This window comes from Myxine glutinosa, chromosome 9, assembly GCF_964187855.1.
Source record: "Myxine glutinosa chromosome 9, kmMyxGlut1.1, whole genome shotgun sequence".
NCBI lineage: Eukaryota > Metazoa > Chordata > Myxini > Myxiniformes > Myxinidae > Myxine > Myxine glutinosa.
The window spans coordinates 141,380,754-141,399,093 of NC_136269.1; the positions used below are offsets into that span (position 1 = coordinate 141,380,754).

The 18,340-nt window shown below is 48.7% G+C and overlaps 1 protein-coding gene across 6 annotated transcripts in view; it reads right to left on the reverse strand.

The window, feature by feature from the left end:
* Positions 1–18,340, reverse strand: part of LOC137434835 (lysophosphatidylcholine acyltransferase 1) — a 112,770-nt gene that overhangs the window by 86,594 nt on the left and 7,836 nt on the right. The window contains exon 2 of one of the 6 annotated variants that reach the window (XM_078785021.1): positions 8,404–8,641. The exons of 4 other annotated variants lie outside the window; for them this stretch is intronic. The gene's annotated coding sequence lies outside the window, so the exon portion shown is untranslated. Of the gene's footprint in view, positions 1–8,403; positions 8,642–18,340 lie in introns of those variants that run through there. One more of the 6 variants, XM_078785020.1, reaches the window with a different exon arrangement.

Genomic DNA, 18,340 nt, shown 5'->3' on the forward strand with positions numbered 1-18,340 from the left:
ACAACCACCACTTCCTCACTTGAAGGTCTCTCTCCAGACATATTGGGCAACTGAAGGAGCAAACAGAGCCAACCCGGAGATGGAGTGAAAAGCGCAGTGAAATCCCAACCGTGGAAGTTCCCTCTGGGAGCGAAGGGAAGGGGATGTGCGGGGGATTACCGTATTGGAGACGAATTACAAATGATTAGTTGGTGTGGTTTACTCACTTAACATATGGAACAAAAACTACTCAAAAAACAAATAAAGGTTGACCTGTTATGAACCCCTAGCTCAATGATGCTCCAACCTGAGGTTCAAACATACATGATGCAAGAGGAGGTTGTGGAGCATGTGACAGGAATTTCATGACATGGAAAAGAGCTGCACAGCAATTTAGTGACATGGAAAAGAGCTGCACAGCAATTTAGTGACATGGAAAAAGAGCTGCACAGGAATTTAGTGACATGGAAAAGAGCTGCACAGCAATTTAGTGACATGGAAAAAGAGCTGCACAGGAATTTCATGACATGGAAAAGAGCTGCACAGGAATTTAGTGACATGGAAAAGAGCTGCACAGGAATTTAGTGACATGGAAAAGAGCTGCACAGCAATTTAGTGACATGGAAAAAGAGCTGCACAGGAATTTCATGACATGGAAAAGAGCTGCACAGGAATTTCATGACATGGAAAAGAGCTGCACAGGAATTTAGTGATATGGAAAAGAGCTGCACAGGAATTTAGTGACATGGAAAAGAGCTGCACAGCAATTTAGTGACATGGAAAAAGAGCTGCACAGGAATTTCATGACATGGAAAAGAGCTGCACAGGAATTTAGTGATATGGAAAAGAGCTGCACAGGAATTTAGTGATATGGAAAAAGAGCTGCACAGCAATTTAGTGACATGGAAAAGAGCTGCACAGCAATTTAGTGACATGGAAAAAGAGCTGCACAGGAATTTCATGACATGGAAAAGAGCTGCACAGGAATTTAGTGACATGGAAAAGAGCTGCACAGCAATTTAGTGACATGGAAAAAGAGCTGCACAGGAATTTCATGACATGGAAAAGAGCTGCACAGGAATTTAGTGATATGGAAAAGAGCTGCACAGGAATTTAGTGATATGGAAAAAGAGCTGCACAGGAATTTCATGACATGGAAAAGAGCTGTACAGGAATTTAGTGACATGGAAAAGAGCTGTACAGCAATTTAGTGACATGGAAAAGAGCTGTACAGCAATTTAGTGACATGGAAAAGAGCTGTTCAGGAATTTCGTGACGTGTTACAGATTAAAAGTTGATTGGAAATGTCGTGAAGGTAAATAGTGTGGTGCAGGTTCAGTCAATTGTACGTGGTAAGCAATTCGTGTTGGCTTGTTTAAATGTCACAATGACCAGCTAACTGCAGCTGTGTGTGTAATGATATAGGAATTGCAGGGCTGTTGATAAGAGAAGGTAGGTGGGGGCTGAAAATGTCCAAGTGGCTTGATAAACTCATTTGAGCAAAGCCGTATTGAGGCCGTATCCGAATGTCTGCATCCGAATCCCTGCATCCGAATGCCTGCATCCGAATGCCTGCATCCGAATGCCTGCATCCGAATGCCTGCATCCGAATGCCTGCATCCGAATGTCTGCATCCGAATGTCTGCATCCGAATGTCTGAATCCGAATGTCTGAATCCGAATGTCTGTATACATATGTCTATATCCGAATGGTTTTACCCTAATGGCTTTATCCGAATGGCTTTATCCGAATGGCTTTATCCGAATGGCTTTATCCGAATGGCTTTATCCGAATGGCTTTATCCGAATGGCTTTATCCGAATGGCTTTATCCGAATGGCTTTATCCGAATGGCTTTATCCGAATGGCTTTATCCGAATGGCTTTATCCGAATGGCTTTATCCGAATGGCTGTATCCGAATGGCTTTATCCGAATGGCTGTATCCGAATGGCTTTATCCGAATGGCTTGATGCCGGGCTCGCCAGATCCCAGGCTGGCCTTCGGGCTCGCCAGATCCCAGGCTGGCCTTCGGGCTCGCCAGATCCCAGGCTGGCCTTCGGGCTCGCCAGATCCCAGGCTGGCCTTCGGGCTCGCCAGATCCCAGGCTGGCCTTCGGGCTCGCCAGATCCCAGGCTGGCCTTCGGGCTCGCCAGATCCCAGGCTGGCCTTCGGGCTCGCCAGATCCCAGGCTGGCCTTCGGGCTCGCCAGATCCCAGGCTGGCCTTCGGGCTCGCCAGATCCCAGGCTGGCCTTCGGGCTCGCCAGATCCCAGGCTGGCCTTCGGGCTCGCCAGATCCCAGGCTGGCCTTCGGGCTCGCCAGATCCCAGGCTGGCCTTCGGGCTCGCCAGATCCCAGGCTGGCCTTCGGGCTCGCCAGATCCCAGGCTGGCCTTCGGGCTCGCCAGATCCCAGGCTGGCCTTCGGGCTCGCCAGATCCCAGGCTGGCCTTCGGGCTTGCCATATCCCAGGCTGGCCTTCGGGCTCGCCAGATCCCAGGCTGGCCTTCGGGCTCGCCAGATCCCAGGCTGGCCTTCGGGCTCGCCAGATCCCAGGCTGGCCTTCGGGCTCGCCAGATCCCAGGCTGGCCTTCGGGCTCGCCAGATCCCAGGCTGGCCTTCGGGCTCGCCACATCCCAGGCTGGCCTTCGGGCTCGCCACATCCCAGGCTGGCCTTCGGGCTCGCCAGATCCCAGGCTGGCCTTCGGGCTCGCCAGATCCCAGGCTGGCCTTCGGGCTCGCCAGATCCCAGGCTGGCCTTCGGGCTCGCCAGATCCCAGGCTGGCCTTCGGGCTCGCCAGATCCCAGGCTGGCCTTCGGGCTCGCCAGATCCCAGGCTGGCCTTCGGGCTCGCCAGATCCCAGGCTGGCCTTCGGGCTCGCCAGATCCCAGGCTGGCCTTCGGGCTCGCCAGATCCCAGGCTGGCCTTCGGGCTCGCCAGATCCCAGGCTGGCCTTCGGGCTCGCCAGATGCCAGGCTGGCCTTCGGGCTCGCCAGATCCCAGGCTGGCCTTCGGGCTCGCCAGATCCCAGGCTGGCCTTCGGGCTCGCCAGATCCCAGGCTGGCCTTCGGGCTCGCCAGATCCCAGGCTGGCCTTCGGGCTCGCCAGATCCCAGGCTGGCCTTCGGGCTCGCCAGATCCCAGGCTGGCCTTCGGGCTCGCCAGATCCCAGGCTGGCCTTCGGGCTCGCCAGATCCCAGGCTGGCCTTCGGGCTCGCCAGATCCCAGGCTGGCCTTCGGGCTCGCCAGATCCCAGGCTGGCCTTCGGGCTCGCCAGATCCCAGGCTGGCCTTCGGGCTCGCCAGATCCCAGGCTGGCCTTCGGGCTCGCCAGATCCCAGGCTGGCCTTCGGGCTCGCCAGATCCCAGGCTGGCCTTCGGGCTCGCCAGATCCCAGGCTGGCCTTCGGGCTCGCCAGATCCCAGGCTGGCCTTCGGGCTCGCCAGATCCCAGGCTGGCCTTCGGGCTCGCCAGATCCCAGGCTGGCCTTCGGGCTCGCCACATCCCAGGCTGGCCTTCGGGCTCGCCAGATCCCAGGCTGGCCTTCGGGCTCGCCAGATCCCAGGCTGGCCTTCGGGCTCGCCAGATCCCAGGCTGGCCTTCGGGCCCGCCACATCCCAGGCTGGCCTTCGGGCCCGCCACATCCCAGGCTGGCCTTCGGGCCCGCCACATCCCAGGCTGGCCTTCGGGCCCGCCACATCCCAGGCTGGCCTTCGGGCCCGCCAGATCCCAGGCTGGCCTTCGGGCCCGCCAGATCCCAGGCTGGCCTTCGGGCCCGCCAGATCCCAGGCTGGCCTTCGGGCCCGCCAGATCCCAGGCTGGCCTTCGGGCCCGCCAGATCCCAGGCTGGCCTTCGGGCCCGCCAGATCCCAGGCTGGCCTTCGGGCCCGCCAGATCCCAGGCTGGCCTTCGGGCCCGCCAGATCCCAGGCTGGCCTTCGGGCCCGCCAGATCCCAGGCTGGCCTTCGGGCCCGCCAGATCCCAGGCTGGCCTTCGGGCCCGCCAGATCCCAGGCTGGCCTTCGGGCCCGCCAGATCCCAGGCTGGCCTTCGGGCCCGCCAGATCCCAGGCTGGCCTTCGGGCCCGCCAGATCCCAGGCTGGCCTTCGGGCCCGCCAGATCCCAGGCTGGCCTTCGGGCCCGCCAGATCCCAGGCTGGCCTTCGGGCCCGCCAGATCCCAGGCTGGCCTTCGGGCCCGCCAGATCCCAGGCTGGCCTTCGGGCCCGCCAGATCCCAGGCTGGCCTTCGGGCCCGCCAGATCCCAGGCTGGCCTTCGGGCTCGCCAGATCCCAGGCTGGCCTTCGGGCTCGCCAGATCCCAGGCTGGCCTTCGGGCTCGCCAGATCCCAGGCTGGCCATCGGGCTCGCCAGATCCCAGGCTGGCCTTCGGGCTCGCCAGATCCCAGGCTGGCCTTCGGGCTCGCCAGATCCCAGGCTGGCCTTCGGGCTCGCCAGATCCCAGGCTGGCCTTCGGGCTCGCCAGATCCCAGGCTGGCCTTCGGGCTCGCCAGATCCCAGGCTGGCCTTCGGGCTCGCCAGATCCCAGGCTGGCCTTCGAGCTCGCCAGATCCCAGACTGGCCTTCGAGCTAGGATCATAAATAACGGACAACTTGCATTGCAGCTTCAGGAGTGAGGGTGGCACCATGCGAACTGTCACATGGATCGGCTGTGGCTGCACATCCCATGGTAGTCCGTCAGGTGGAGGGGTCTATCGGTACCAACTGGGTGGACAAGGTACAAGGTTCATTGGTATAATTTGATAGCTCTGTGTGTCAGGATACCATTTATACCTGGTAGCAGTTTCAAATGAGTCGCTTTCATTTCAAAATTTGTTGTTCAAAGAAACCTCCATCAGTTCAATGTCTAGTACAAACGTCCAGGCTGTGGAAGTGACGTCCTCGTAAGTCATTTACACTCCAAAGATTCTGGTCATATATGTGATGACTGAATATAAATATACATATAAATAAGGTACCAAATGAAAGCTTTCAGCCTGCTGGTACCTCCAAATGCTATTTTTTATTTTATTTCTACAACACTAAAAACTAGAACGGCACTCAGTAGAGAGAATACCTCTGCCTGGTTGGCCATATCACTCAATGGTGAAGAATAATTTCAATAATTCTCATATGCGAATCCATATTCAGTTCTTCACCAAAATCGAATCTCTTTGTCCTTGTCAGACACCCAACCAGTCCACCAAGTTTCGTCCAAATCCGTCCACAACTTTTTGAGATATCCTGCTATGTATCGTTTTTGGCCCTATCCCCCCAATGGTGAAGAATCACTTAAAAGATTTTAGTAGCCGGATCCGAATCCAGATCTTTACCAAAATCTAATAATTTCGTCATTGTCACATACACTACATCTCTGCTAAATTTCGTCCGAATCCGTCCACAACTTTTTGAGATATTTTGTTCACGGACAAACGGACAGACAAACGGACAGACAAACGGACAGACAGGGGTGAAAACTTAACTTCCATCCACCTTTGGTGGCGGAGGTAATAAAATGTACATTTCTCACCAGTATATATATATATATATATATATATATATATATATATATATATATATACATATATATATATATATATATACATATATATATATATATATATGAGTATTTTAGTATTTTCCTTGCAGGATTACTGACTTCCTTATTGTTTCTTGACACTTCAGAAATTGCTGTGATTATTTCTAATGCCATTTTATTTATTTTAGGTCAATTCAAAAATGGACAGCACAGAAACGATTTGCATTATTCACAAGAATGGTGAGGATCCACATTCTGGTCTCACTTCACCAAGGGATCTGGAATCCTGAAATTCCCTCCTAAGAGCTAGTGAAGGCACAGGCAAGACAGCTTGACATGTGAGAGGTTCTGAAGCATCCCTTGGGTTCATCTCCAAGGTCCCTAGCCACTGCAGATGACATACCAAGGAAAACCAACAAATCAGCTCTCGCCAAGGAACTCAAGAAAAACATCTCACCCGTGGAATTCATACAACCAAAGTCGGCGTGTCTCATCTTACTATAATTCACCAAATGTCTGTCCGTATGTTCGAAGGTACCGCAAAAATGGCTCAATCTATCGAAACAATATTTTGTGTGGGTAATCCTGGGATCTCCAGGAGTAAAATAGGCTATTTAGTTTTCCCAATTTCAGCTTTGGTCTCCAGTATTCTCAGGTTTGGACTCCCGCATAACATTCACGTTCGCATAACGTCCATTGTGACGATGTATGTGTTCACGGCAGTGTTTGACGTGACGGTGTGAACGTAATTTCATATGTTTTTCGTTTCGTAATCCTTTAATGAACGTTTAATGTTTTATGAACGTTTAATGCCATTCGATGTCTGGGGCCGCATACGCGCTACACTGGACGGGCCAGCGTGTACCTTGCCCCTTCGCCGTCAGGCTCGGGTAAACCGCTGAGCCCCATCCGTGATGGGGACTGGGGCTTGAGACAGTGTCCTTCATTAAAAGTATAATAAACGCTGTCTCCATCGATCTTGCCAAGGCCGTAACGTTTAATCTCTACATGAGAGAATTCCACATAGCTATTTGGGCGGTGAATACGCTGACAGATCGCTGTCTCTATCGATCTTGCAAAGGCCGTAACAGCCATAACGTTTAATCTCTACATGAGAGAATTCCACATAGCTATTTGGGCGGTGAATAAGCTAACAGATCGCTGTCTCCATCGATCTTGCCAAGGCTGTAACAGCTATCGGCTCAAAATCCTTTTAACTGTTGATTTGGTAGTTACACCTATCGGGAATTTGGTACACATATCGGGAGTACATACGACATAGCGATTGTGAACACTATTATCGATCACGATTCACGATCACGATCATCACGATCATAGTGTATCGATCACGATTTGAAACACGATGGAATAATATTTACCGATATGAACGGTGATGTGGCTTTTATTGAAATTCTAAAGATACTGTTTAGATTTTGATGATTTGCGTGTGATATGGTTTAACGGATGTTTATATGAATCGTTTAAAATAAAATAAACCTTCAATTTCTGATATTTTTCCTTTTCATTTGGGCCTCACAATTGGAGCCCCGCCCATAGGGCGGGTACCGTTGCTAGTTGATGGAATGGCACTTGTGCACAAGACAAAAAGTGAGTACAAGACGTTTGGTGAAATCGCCTCTCTCATACTCTCAAAGGCTGTGAACGAAGCTTCTCAGTCCTCTCGTATTGATATTGTCTTTGACATGTACAGAGATAATTCCATCAAAGAAGTGGAAATAGAAGGCAGACAATCAAACACTGGATCTATACAGTTGAAGAACATCACAGCAAAACAGACAGTAGTCCAGTGGAAGAAATTTCTCTCAGCAACTCCAAACAAAACCAGTCTCATTTAATTTCTTGTACAAGTGTGGAAGCAGCCAAAATACACAGAACAACTAAGAGGAAAGGTTCTCTATATAACCTCTGGAGAGAACCGCTTCAAAATCACACACAAAGGAAGTGTTCTGGTCCCAGAGCTCTGCTCTTCACAAGAGGTAGATACGCGACTCATTTTACATGCGGCACATGCAGCAGTTCAAGGCTTCCGGTCTATTGCACTCGTAGCTGATGACACTGATGTGTTTCTGCTAATACTGGCCTTTACGGAAGACATCAGTGCAACACTGTATCTGAAATATGGATCCCAGGCAAAGTCACATTACATGGACATAGAAAAAATCGCATCTGTGCTAGGATCGTCTCTCTACAAAGCATCGTCTCTCTACAAAGTTGACTGGTTAGACAGTTCACCAGCTCCAGAAGCTGTAATATAACTCCTTTCTTGTGACTGTTCCAGGTCATGCCGACGGCCTGGGTGCACCTGCTTGATGAATAATCTCAGGTGCTCCGAGCCCTGCAAACTAAAGACATGTGACAACCAGCTGTCTGAGGAGGGAGAGGACACGGTTGTGCAGGATGATGCTGATGATGTTGATGAACTTGAAGATCTTTATTAATTATTCTTCTGCAATTGATGATGCCAATGATTTCCATGATTATGTTCGTTTATTTTGATGAAATTAATTCATTTATTTTGATGAAAAGTCAAGTTATTTTCATTTTGATGACGATGATGATGATTAAAGTGTAATGCAAGGTGGCTGTAAATGCAAAATGACCTGTTTGCAAGAGCTTACATGTGATCTTCTGAAGCCGAGTGTCTGTACAACATATACATATTGCTAGAAATCGAACCAATAGGGGGCCTTTTCAACATCATATTTCAGGGTGAAAGCTACTACTTACAGACTGCTACCAGGCAGAAATGTGTTCCTGAATAGCAGAGTTTTCACATGGTACCCATTAACCTTGGCCACCCCGAGTGGTACCGGTGGCTCAATTTTGGGGGCGTACCTGATGGACTATGGAGGATGCATTATAAAAACAGCTCACCCAGTAAAGAGGGAAATTGCGAGTGCTGCCGATGAACCGAGACTGGTTCCACACTCCAAGTCCTGTGAAAGAAGGAGCTGCATCCCCGAGGAGGCAGGTCGATCTTATCTACTGGTGGTACTCGACAAATGCTGCCTCGCTAGCATCTTGGAGACGCAATCCAAGCAGGCATCTCCTCTCTGGTCACATCGGGACAGCAAACTGCCTGTTTATCCACTCCTTCCTCCTCACTCTTCAGCTACGGGTACAAATTGTTATGGTTTTCAAAAGGCGGGCAGTTTCTGAATTCAACGTCGCTCAGCTTTATCTGTGTGTGAAATGTGTACTTTATAATTTGGGGCTTTCTCATCATTGAGTGTTTTTTAAATCAATATTAATAAGGATTATAAAGGCAGACAGTATGGATTAATACATATCACTTAATAAATTTCCTTCTGTCTCATGTCATGCGTTGGTTTCACCTATGAAATAACAGACAGGACATATTATTGTCCGAAACCATTTTCTACCGGGATACCCTCTGGGTAACTGGTACACTCGCATCGGTGCCTCAAAGAAGTGCATACCACATGGAACAGTCACACGTCAGGATTAACACATGTAACTTATCGTAGTCAACGTGTGGCTCTTAATGGAATTCTCTCATCTCCCCTTCCTGTTCAGGCTGGAGTTCCCCAAGGCAGTGTTCTGGGCACTGTGCTTTTTCTGGTCTTCATCAATGATCTCTCCAGCTCTGGAAAATCCTCTCTATCTCTTTGCTGATGACTCTACTCTCTGCCGGTCCATATCTCAACCCTCAGATCGGCAGGCAGCAGCCTCTTCACTCTCTGCAGACCTGGACGAAATCACAAACTGGTGAAACAAGTGGAACACGTCTTTCAATCCTGACAAATCTCACACTCTCACTTTGTCTCCGAAAAGACCGTCTGGACAACCCTCCCATCTACTTTCTGAACAATCCTCTTGAAGAAGTTCTGTCACTCAAGCTTTTGGGTCTCACTATCTGCCATGATCTTTCTTGGGAAAACCACATTTCCAAGCTGGCCTCCAAAGCCAGTCACCAACAATGGACCATGTTCTGATGCTGCGCCATTGCTTATCTAGCATACAATCCTGCCAGTTATACAGAAGTGCTGAAATCGTCTCATCAGACCATCACCTCTTGTCTTTCTCCCTCTGTCTTCGACTTAAAGCAAGACCCTCTAGAAGTCTAGAGGGACTAAGCAGACAGTGCATTGATACAACTTCACTGATGGGTCCCCTGACGACCACAACTTCAGTGTTCACAGTACTCAGCCATTCTGAGGATCCTGAGATACCTTGGACTAACTTCTAATCTGAGTTCATACATGCTTTTGCAAAAAAAATAAAGGAAAACTTTCAAAAATTATTGCTGTGCAAGAAACCTTGGATCTCTGAGACTACTCTAAACAAAACTGAAGCCAGAAGGTCAGCATGATTAAAGAGTGATCGATCTGAAACCGGCAGATATATCTGAAACCATAACAAAACAACAACAACAACAACAACAGGCATTTTAAGCCCATTTTCCCTGTAAGAGTGGGGGTCAGCCTTGCAGTCCCCATGACAATCTTCTCCATTTTGCCCTATTTTCTGAATCTCCCCTTGTTAACCCCCTTGCCCGCATTTCTTCTTCGACCATCTTTAGCCAAGTCTTTCTCGGTCTTCCCCGTCCTCTACTTCCTTCTACATTCATTTCCATCACTCTTCTCAACCAGTCACTTTCATCCTTCCTCAACACATGACCAAACCATCTCAACCTGTTCCTCTTCACAGCATCAATCACAGGCTCTATTCCCATCATCTTTTGCAATTCATTATTTGTCTTCCTCTCTCTCAACGATACTCCGCACATCCACCGAACCATTCGCATTTCCACGCTTTCCAGCCTTCGTTGCTGCTCTACGTTCATTACCCAATACCCATGTCTTGCTCCCATAAATCATAACACTTCTCACACATGCAGCACACACCTTTCCCTTCAACGACACTCCCCTCCTCGTCAGCATGCCACTCAGTTCCCGAAACTTCTTCCATGCACATCTCACTCTATCAACCGTTGCCGAGTCTGATCCACCTTCTCCATTCAGCATGTCTCCTAGGTAACAATCTGAAACCATAAGGGTGACAAAATATGAGACCAGGCACTCCATAAAGATATATTCACCAACTACTGGAAAAAGCTGACATCATAGAAGCTGCAGTTGCTCCACATGACCCACACAATCTATAAATAACTCAGTTCCTGCTTTATTCACACTAAGGATCAGTCCAATGTGAGTAAGGCCGACAATATAGCATAACTGACAAACACAGAGGACTGTTTGGACATATGGCAGCAGTATGTCTACAATCTCTTAAACAGCCCACCTGTTGAACAGCATCATGCTCTATGCCACTGCCAGCGAAGCCCAGAGTGATCGTAACTGCAACCCGGGCCTTGTGACCAGCTCTGAGGTCCAGGCTGCTCTCCGGAAGCTAAAGAAGCGTCAAGCACTTGAGACCCTGTTCCATCACAGAAGAACACCTGACATCTGGTGGAGCTGCTATGGTTGAATGCCTCACCTGCATATTCAAATGCAATACAGGTTTGATAGCAAATTCCATACCCATGACTGGAGGAGAGGAATAATTCTTCCATTCTAGAAAGGGAAGGAAGACAAGCATGTATGCAGCAATCATCACACACCTTTCAGTTCCTGGGAAAACTGTTTGCACCAGTTGTTCTGTCTCAAATTCGACCTGTGCTATAGAGAACTCCCAATTTACCGAGCAAGCAGGATTTTGCTCTCAGCAGAAGTACGACTGAGCAGATATTTGCGATTTAACACCTGGTTGACAAAGCAAAGGAATTTCATCGATATACTTGCATTGCCTTTATTGATTTCAAGGCTACATTTGACTCAGTTTGCCGACAGTCCCTTTTGAAATTGCTTCAGATCCAATATTGCGCATCAGATCGCTTTACATGGATACAAACGGCTGTGTGCAGGTAGGAAATGAACTTCCCGACGAGTTTATCATGGCATCAGGAGTTCCTCAGGGATGTGTACTCACACCAGAGTTATTCAACACAGGCATTGGCCATCTTATAACAATCCCAGCGTGCCATACAGATCAATCACAACACGCTGGCTGATCATGATTACGCACTCGACGACATTGTCATTTTTGGAAACTGTCCCCAAAGTCGAAACCAAGGCCTTGACATACCTTTGGAAGAAGTGAAACTAGAAGTGAAACTCTGGAAAACACTAACACACCCCATAATAACATCTTCGGCCATGCGGTCCAGTTTGTTGACGAGTTCACGTGTGTTAGATCGGTTAACAAGCCGGCCCTTCTTCCTGTGACATGCCGACTCGCATTACAAAAGCAGAGGCGGCTCTCAATCATCTGTCTGGTCTATTATTGAACAAGCGTCACATTCAAAAGTCTACTAAGATCAAGATGCGTCGTGCACTAGTCATTTCCTTTCTTCCGAATGGAACGGAAATGTGGACCACCACAGCTGCTAATCTCCATGGACTGGACCCCTTCGATGTGTATTGTCTCTGGAGCCTAGAACTGGAGTTGTCTCTGGAGTGTGTTCCAGTGCATCAATGATCACCAGGTATGGCAAAGCACCCAGAGCCCACTTGCGTTGTATGGACATTTCCATCGCATGCCGCCTCATATGTCATCGCAACATGCATACAACTTTAACCCAACTGGAGCCGAAAGGTGTAAACCTCAAGGGCGCCAAAGAATGAGGAATATGGACTCAAACTTGATTTCAAAGCCACGACCATCGACAAAATCATGGCCCACTGCTTTGTGCGAGACCGGACGAGATGGCATATCATCATCCATGGAGTGCCAACACTCGACCCCAGCAAGGCCGTTTAGTCAGGTAAGTCAACTCATACAGAACATTGTGTTATGTTTTGGTGACCACATCAGAGGAGACATAGCTGCCATAGAGTGTTCAGCATACAGCAACCACATTGATTCCATTGATACAGCAAATTTTCCATTTCTTCAAGATTAAAATTGACAATCTTGATCAAAGCTCGGGTCAACAGGAAGAAAAGTGATGATTTTTCAGATGAAAAATGATGATTTTGGAAGGTTGACCTTGAGTTGACATTTGACCTTTTGACTTCAAAAATAGTTAGTTTCCCTATTTAGTGACTCAATGTGCAAATGCTGTTCAATTTTCAAGTCAATCAGATGAAAATTGAGGATTTTAGAAATTTGGCCTATGTTGCCCTTTTCACCAATGTTGACCTCAAAAATAGTTGGTGATTGAATTCAGTGACCATATATGTAAATCCTCTTAGAATTTCAAGTCAATCAAATGAAAATTGGCGATTTCAGAAATTCGGCCTATGTTGACCTTTTGGCCTATGTTCACCGAAGATATAATTTGTGGTTGAATTCAGTGACCAGATATGCAAGTCCTCTTCAAATTTCAAGTCGATCGGATGAAAATTGAGGATTTTAGAAATTTGGCCTATGTTGACCTTTTGGCCGATGTTGACCTCAAATATACTTGGTGGTTGAATTCAGTGACCAGATATGCAAGTCCTCTTCAAATTTCAAGTCAATCGGATGAAAATTGAGGATTTTAGAAATTTGGCAAAGTTGGTGACCTTTGGCCTATGTTGACCTTTTGACCTCAAAAACAATAGGCTTCTCAATTGGGACGACGTATACAGCTTGGTGAAGTTTCGTGACGATCGGTTTAGAATTGTGACCTGTAGGCCGGTGACAGACAAACAGACAGAACCACAAACGCAACCGACCAATATGTACTTGAAAAAGCTTCAATTTTGCAAGTAAAAATAACAAGAGTTGGTGGTCCCGGGATAGTGTTGTGTTGTTGGGAACAGGGAGATGACACAGGATTGATGGGCCGAGTGGCTCCTCCACCCACCCCCCCCCTCCCTCCCCCGCACCCCACGTCCGGTTTTCCTTGTGAAAAACCCATATATCATACGTGTTTGTCTATCGAAGAGTAATGTCCATGTAAATCACCTGAGAGCACAATTAGGTCTACAAATGTCTTTGTCTGGCACAAACTCACACCCACCACCAATACAAAGGGAGATGGAGGTTACGTTTTTCACCCCTGTGTGTCTCATTGTGAACAGGATATCTGAAAAAGTTGTGGACGGATTGGGATGAAATTTGGTGGATGGTTTGGGGGTGGGGGGGGGGGGGGGGGGAGTGACAAGAACAAGCCAATTCGATTTTGGTTCAGGTCAGCAGATCCGGCCTATCAGTAGATACAGACATGAACTGTTTGGCCTGGCGGGGTCATGCACTCCACGGAACACCGTTCTAGTTTATGTGGAAATTGCTCCCTGATTCTTAAAATACTGTACTCTCATTCCAGGGATTCCAGGTACTGCGAAAAATTTACAAGATAAAAAAGGATTACCTTTGGTGGCAAAACTTTTGGAACAACTGGTGTAACTGGTTTAACAGAAAGTACAGTACGGGAAGTGTCAGAGTTGAGTAATTGCTGCACAAAATCAAGAAACAATATTCATGGCTAAACTAACTCGGTGTCTGCAAGCTTCAAACTCTGGATGTTACAGCAACAGTAGGTCTGAAGGAACCATAGTCATGGGCCTCATGATAAGAGTGGCCTCCAACTTGCTTGTGGGACCATAGTCAAGGGCCTCATAAGAGTGGCCTACAACCTGCTTGTGGAACCATAGTCATGGGCCTCATGATGAGTGGCCTCCAACTTGCTTGTGGAACCATAGTCATGGGCCTCATGTTAAGAGTGGCCTCCAACTTGCTTGTGGAACCATAGTCATGGGCCTCATGTTAAGAGTGGCCTACAACTTGCTTGTGGAACCATAGTCAAGGGCCTCATGATAAGAGTGGCCTACAACCTGCTTGTGGAACCATAGTCATGGGCCTCATGATAAGAGTGGCCTACAACTTGCTTGTGGAACCATAGTCAAGGGCCTCATGATAAGTGGCCTACAACTTGCTTGTGGAACCATAGTCAAGAGCCTCATGATAAGAGTGGCCTACAACCTGCTTGTGGAACCATAGTCATGGGCCTCATGATAAGAGTGGCCTACAACCTGCTTGTGGAACCATAGTCATGGGCCTCATGATAAGAGTGGCCTACAACTTGCTTGTGGAACCAGAGTCAAGAGCCTCATGATAAGAGTGGCCTACAACCTGCTTGTGGAACCATAGTCAAGGGCCTCATGATAAGAGTGGCCTACAACTTGCTTGTGGAACCATAGTCAAGAGCCTCATGATAAGAGTGGCCTACAACCTGCTTGTGGAACCATAGTCAAGAGCCTCATGATAAGAGTGGCCGACAACCTGCTTGTGGAACCATAGTCAAGAGCCTCATGATAAGAGTGGCCTACAACCTGCTTGTGGAACCATAGTCAAGGGCCTCATGTTAAGAGTGGCCTACAACTTGCTTGTGGAACCATAGTCATGGGCCTCATGATAAGAGTGGCCTACAACCTGCTTGTGGAACCATAGTCAAGGGCCTCATGATAAGAGTGGCCTCCAACCTGCTTGTGGAACCATAGTCATGGGCCTCATGATAAGAGTGGCCTACAACCTGCTTGTGGAACCATAGTCAAGGGCCTCATGATAAGAGTGGCCTCCAACCTGCTTGTGGAACCATAGTCATGGGCCTCATAAGAGTGGCCTACAACCTGCTTGTGGAACCATAGTCATGGGCCTCATGATAAGAGTGGCCTACAACCTGCTTGTGGAACCATAGTCAAGGGCCTCATGATAAGAGTGGCCTCCAACCTGCTTGTGGAACCATAGTCAAGGGCCTCATGATAAGAGTGGCCTCCAACCTGTTTGTGGAACCATAGTCATGGGCCTCATGATAAGAGTGGCCTACAACCTGCTTGTGGAACCATAGTCAAGGGCCTCATGATAAGAGTGGCCTCCAACATGCTTGTGGAACCATAGTCATGGGCCTCATGATAAGAGTGGCCTCCAACCTGCTTGTGGAACCATAGTCATGGGCCTCATGTTGAGTGGCCTACAACCTGCTTGTGGAACCATAGTCAAGGGCCTCATGTTAAGAGTGGCCTACAACTTGCTTGTGGAACCATAGTCAAGGGCCTCATGTTAAGAGTGGCCTCCAACCTGCTTGTGGAACCAAAGTCATGGGGCTCATGTTGAGTGGCCTACAACCTGCTTGTGGAACCATAGTCAAGGGCCTCATGTTAAGAGTGGCCTACAACCTGCTTGTGGAACCATAGTCAAGGGCCTCATGATAAGAGTGGCCTCCAACCTGCTTGTGGAACCATAGTCATGGGCCTCATGATAAGAGTGGCCTACAACCTGCTTGTGGAACCATAGTCAAGGGCCTCATGTTAAGAGTGGCCTACAACTTGCTTGTGGAACCATAGTCATGGGCCTCATGATAAGAGTGGCCTACAACTTGCTTGTGGAACCATAGTCATGGGCCTCATGATAAGAGTGGCCTACAACCTGCTTGTGGAACCATAGTCATGGGCCTCATGATAAGAGTGGCCGACAACCTGCTTGTGGAACCATAGTCAAGGGCCTCACGATAAGAGTGGCCTCCAACCTGCTTGTGGAACCATAGTCAAGGGCCTCATGTTAAGAGTGGCCTCCAACCTGCTTGTGGAACCATAATCATGGGCCTCATGATAAGAGTGGCCTCCAACCTGCTTGTGGAACCATAGTCATGGGCCTCATAAGAGTGGCCCACAACCTGCTTGTGGAACCATAGTCAAGGGCCTCATGATAAGAGTGGCCTCCAACCTGCTTGTGGAACCATAGTCAAGGGCCTCATGTTAAGAGTGGCCTCCAACCTGCTTGTGGAACCATAGTCAAGGGCCTCATGTTAAGAGTGGCCTACAACCTGCTTGTGGAACCATAGTCAAGGGCCTCATGATAAGAGTGGCCTCCAACCTGCTTGTGGAACCATAGTCATGGGCCTCATGTTGAGTGGCCTACAACCTGCTTGTGGAATCATAGTCAAGGGCCTCATGTTAAGAGTGGCCCACAACTTGCTTGTGGAACCATAGTCAAGGGCCTCATGTTAAGAGTGGCCCACAACTTGCTTGTGGAACCATAGTCATGGGCCTCATGTTAAGAGTGGCCTACAACCTGCTTGTGGAACCATAGTCATGGGCCTCGAGTGTGGCCTACAACTTGCTTGTGGAACCATAGTCATGGGCCTCATAAGTGTGGCCTACAACTTGCTTGTGGAACCATAGTCATGGGCCTCATAAGTGTGGCCTACAACTTGCTTGTGCACCGAAATTGCTGAAGTGAAGTGATGAACAATAACAGGGAAGTGCATGATTGATTCGAGGTTGGGGTGTGTGGGCACAGCACCAAACAATTTCCTAACAGGGAAGAAAGGTAAGGGAGGTTGATACAAGGGAGGGTTGATGTGAGGGAGGGTTGTTGTAAGGGAGGGTAGATGTAAGGGAGGGTTGATGTAAGGGAGGGTACATATAAGGGAGGGTAGATGTAAGGGAGGGTAGATGTGTGGGAGGGTTGATGTGTGGGAGGGTTGATGTGTGGGAGGGTTGATGTGTGGGAGGGTTGATGTAAGGGAGGGTTGATGTAAGGGAGGGTTGATGTAAGGGAGGGTTGATGTAAGGGAGGGTACATATAAGGGAGGGTAGATGTAAGGGAGGGTTGATGTAAGGGAGGGTTGATGTAAGGGAGGGTTGATGTAAGGGAGGGTTGATGTAAGGGAGGGTACATGTAAGGGAGGGTAGATGTAAGGGAGGGTTGATGTGTGGGAGGGTTGATGTGTGGGAGGGTTGATGTAAGGGAGGGTTGATGTAAGGGAGGGTAGATGTAAGGGAGGGTTGATGTGTGGGAGGGTTGATGTGTGGGAGGGTTGATGTGTGGGAGGGTTGATGTAAGGGAGGGTTGATGTAAGGGAGGGTTGATGTAAGGGAGGGTTGATGTAAGGGAGGGTACATATAAGGGAGGGTAGATGTAAGGGAGGGTTGATGTGTGGGAGGGTTGATGTGTGGGAGGGTTGATGTAAGGGAGGGTTGATGTAAGGGAGGGTTGATGTAAGGGAGGGTTGATGTAAGGGAGGGTTGATGTAAGGGAGGGTACATGTAAGGGAGGGTTGATGTAAGGGAGGGTACATGTAAGGGAGGGTTGATGTAAGGGAGGGTTGATGTGAGGGAGGCTTGATGTGTGGGAGGGTTGATGTAAGGGAGGGTACATGTAAGGGAGGGTTGGTACATTCCCTTCCCCATTTTTCCCAATCTTAATATTAAAGAAGATGAATTTTTTTCTCTTATAAAAAAACAAGATCAAACTTTTAAGTTTAAATACAAGTTGATTGAAGGAGTAGAAAATAAGCAAATATCCACTTGGATTGAAAACTAACCCTCAAACCAAGAGTGTGGAATAAAACAGCTGATGAAGACAAAGCGGAAAAAGTTTTCTGCAAGACTAGAACAACTACATATTTAACGACCCCAATTATTCCCACCTTATTAAGGGGTCGGCCGGGGAAAATGTCCAGGCACAAGTCTTTCATGAACCGGCTGACCAGACCAGACGTTCAACTGGAGCCAATTAATGCAGGAAATTGAAATTGCGTCAAGGGGCTGATGCTAACTAGCCGACTCTTCGCGAAAGACGCCATGGAATCTTCAACGTCCACCAAAGAGCAGCCACTGGCCGACGGAACCTACAGTTTAACGTCCGTCCGAGGGATGGCGATGCCTCGCCCCGCGTGCCAAACACAGGGACGAGGGATCGTAGCTGGGTCGGGTGTCGGGATTCGAACCCGGGCGAGATAGCTCAAATCCGAGTGTGTGGACCTGTGGACCATTCTGCCAGGTAAACGGAAACTCGAGCCAGACAGGAATACAAAATACAAAGATCGAATTACAACATTTCAGAAACGTTTGGCAATTAA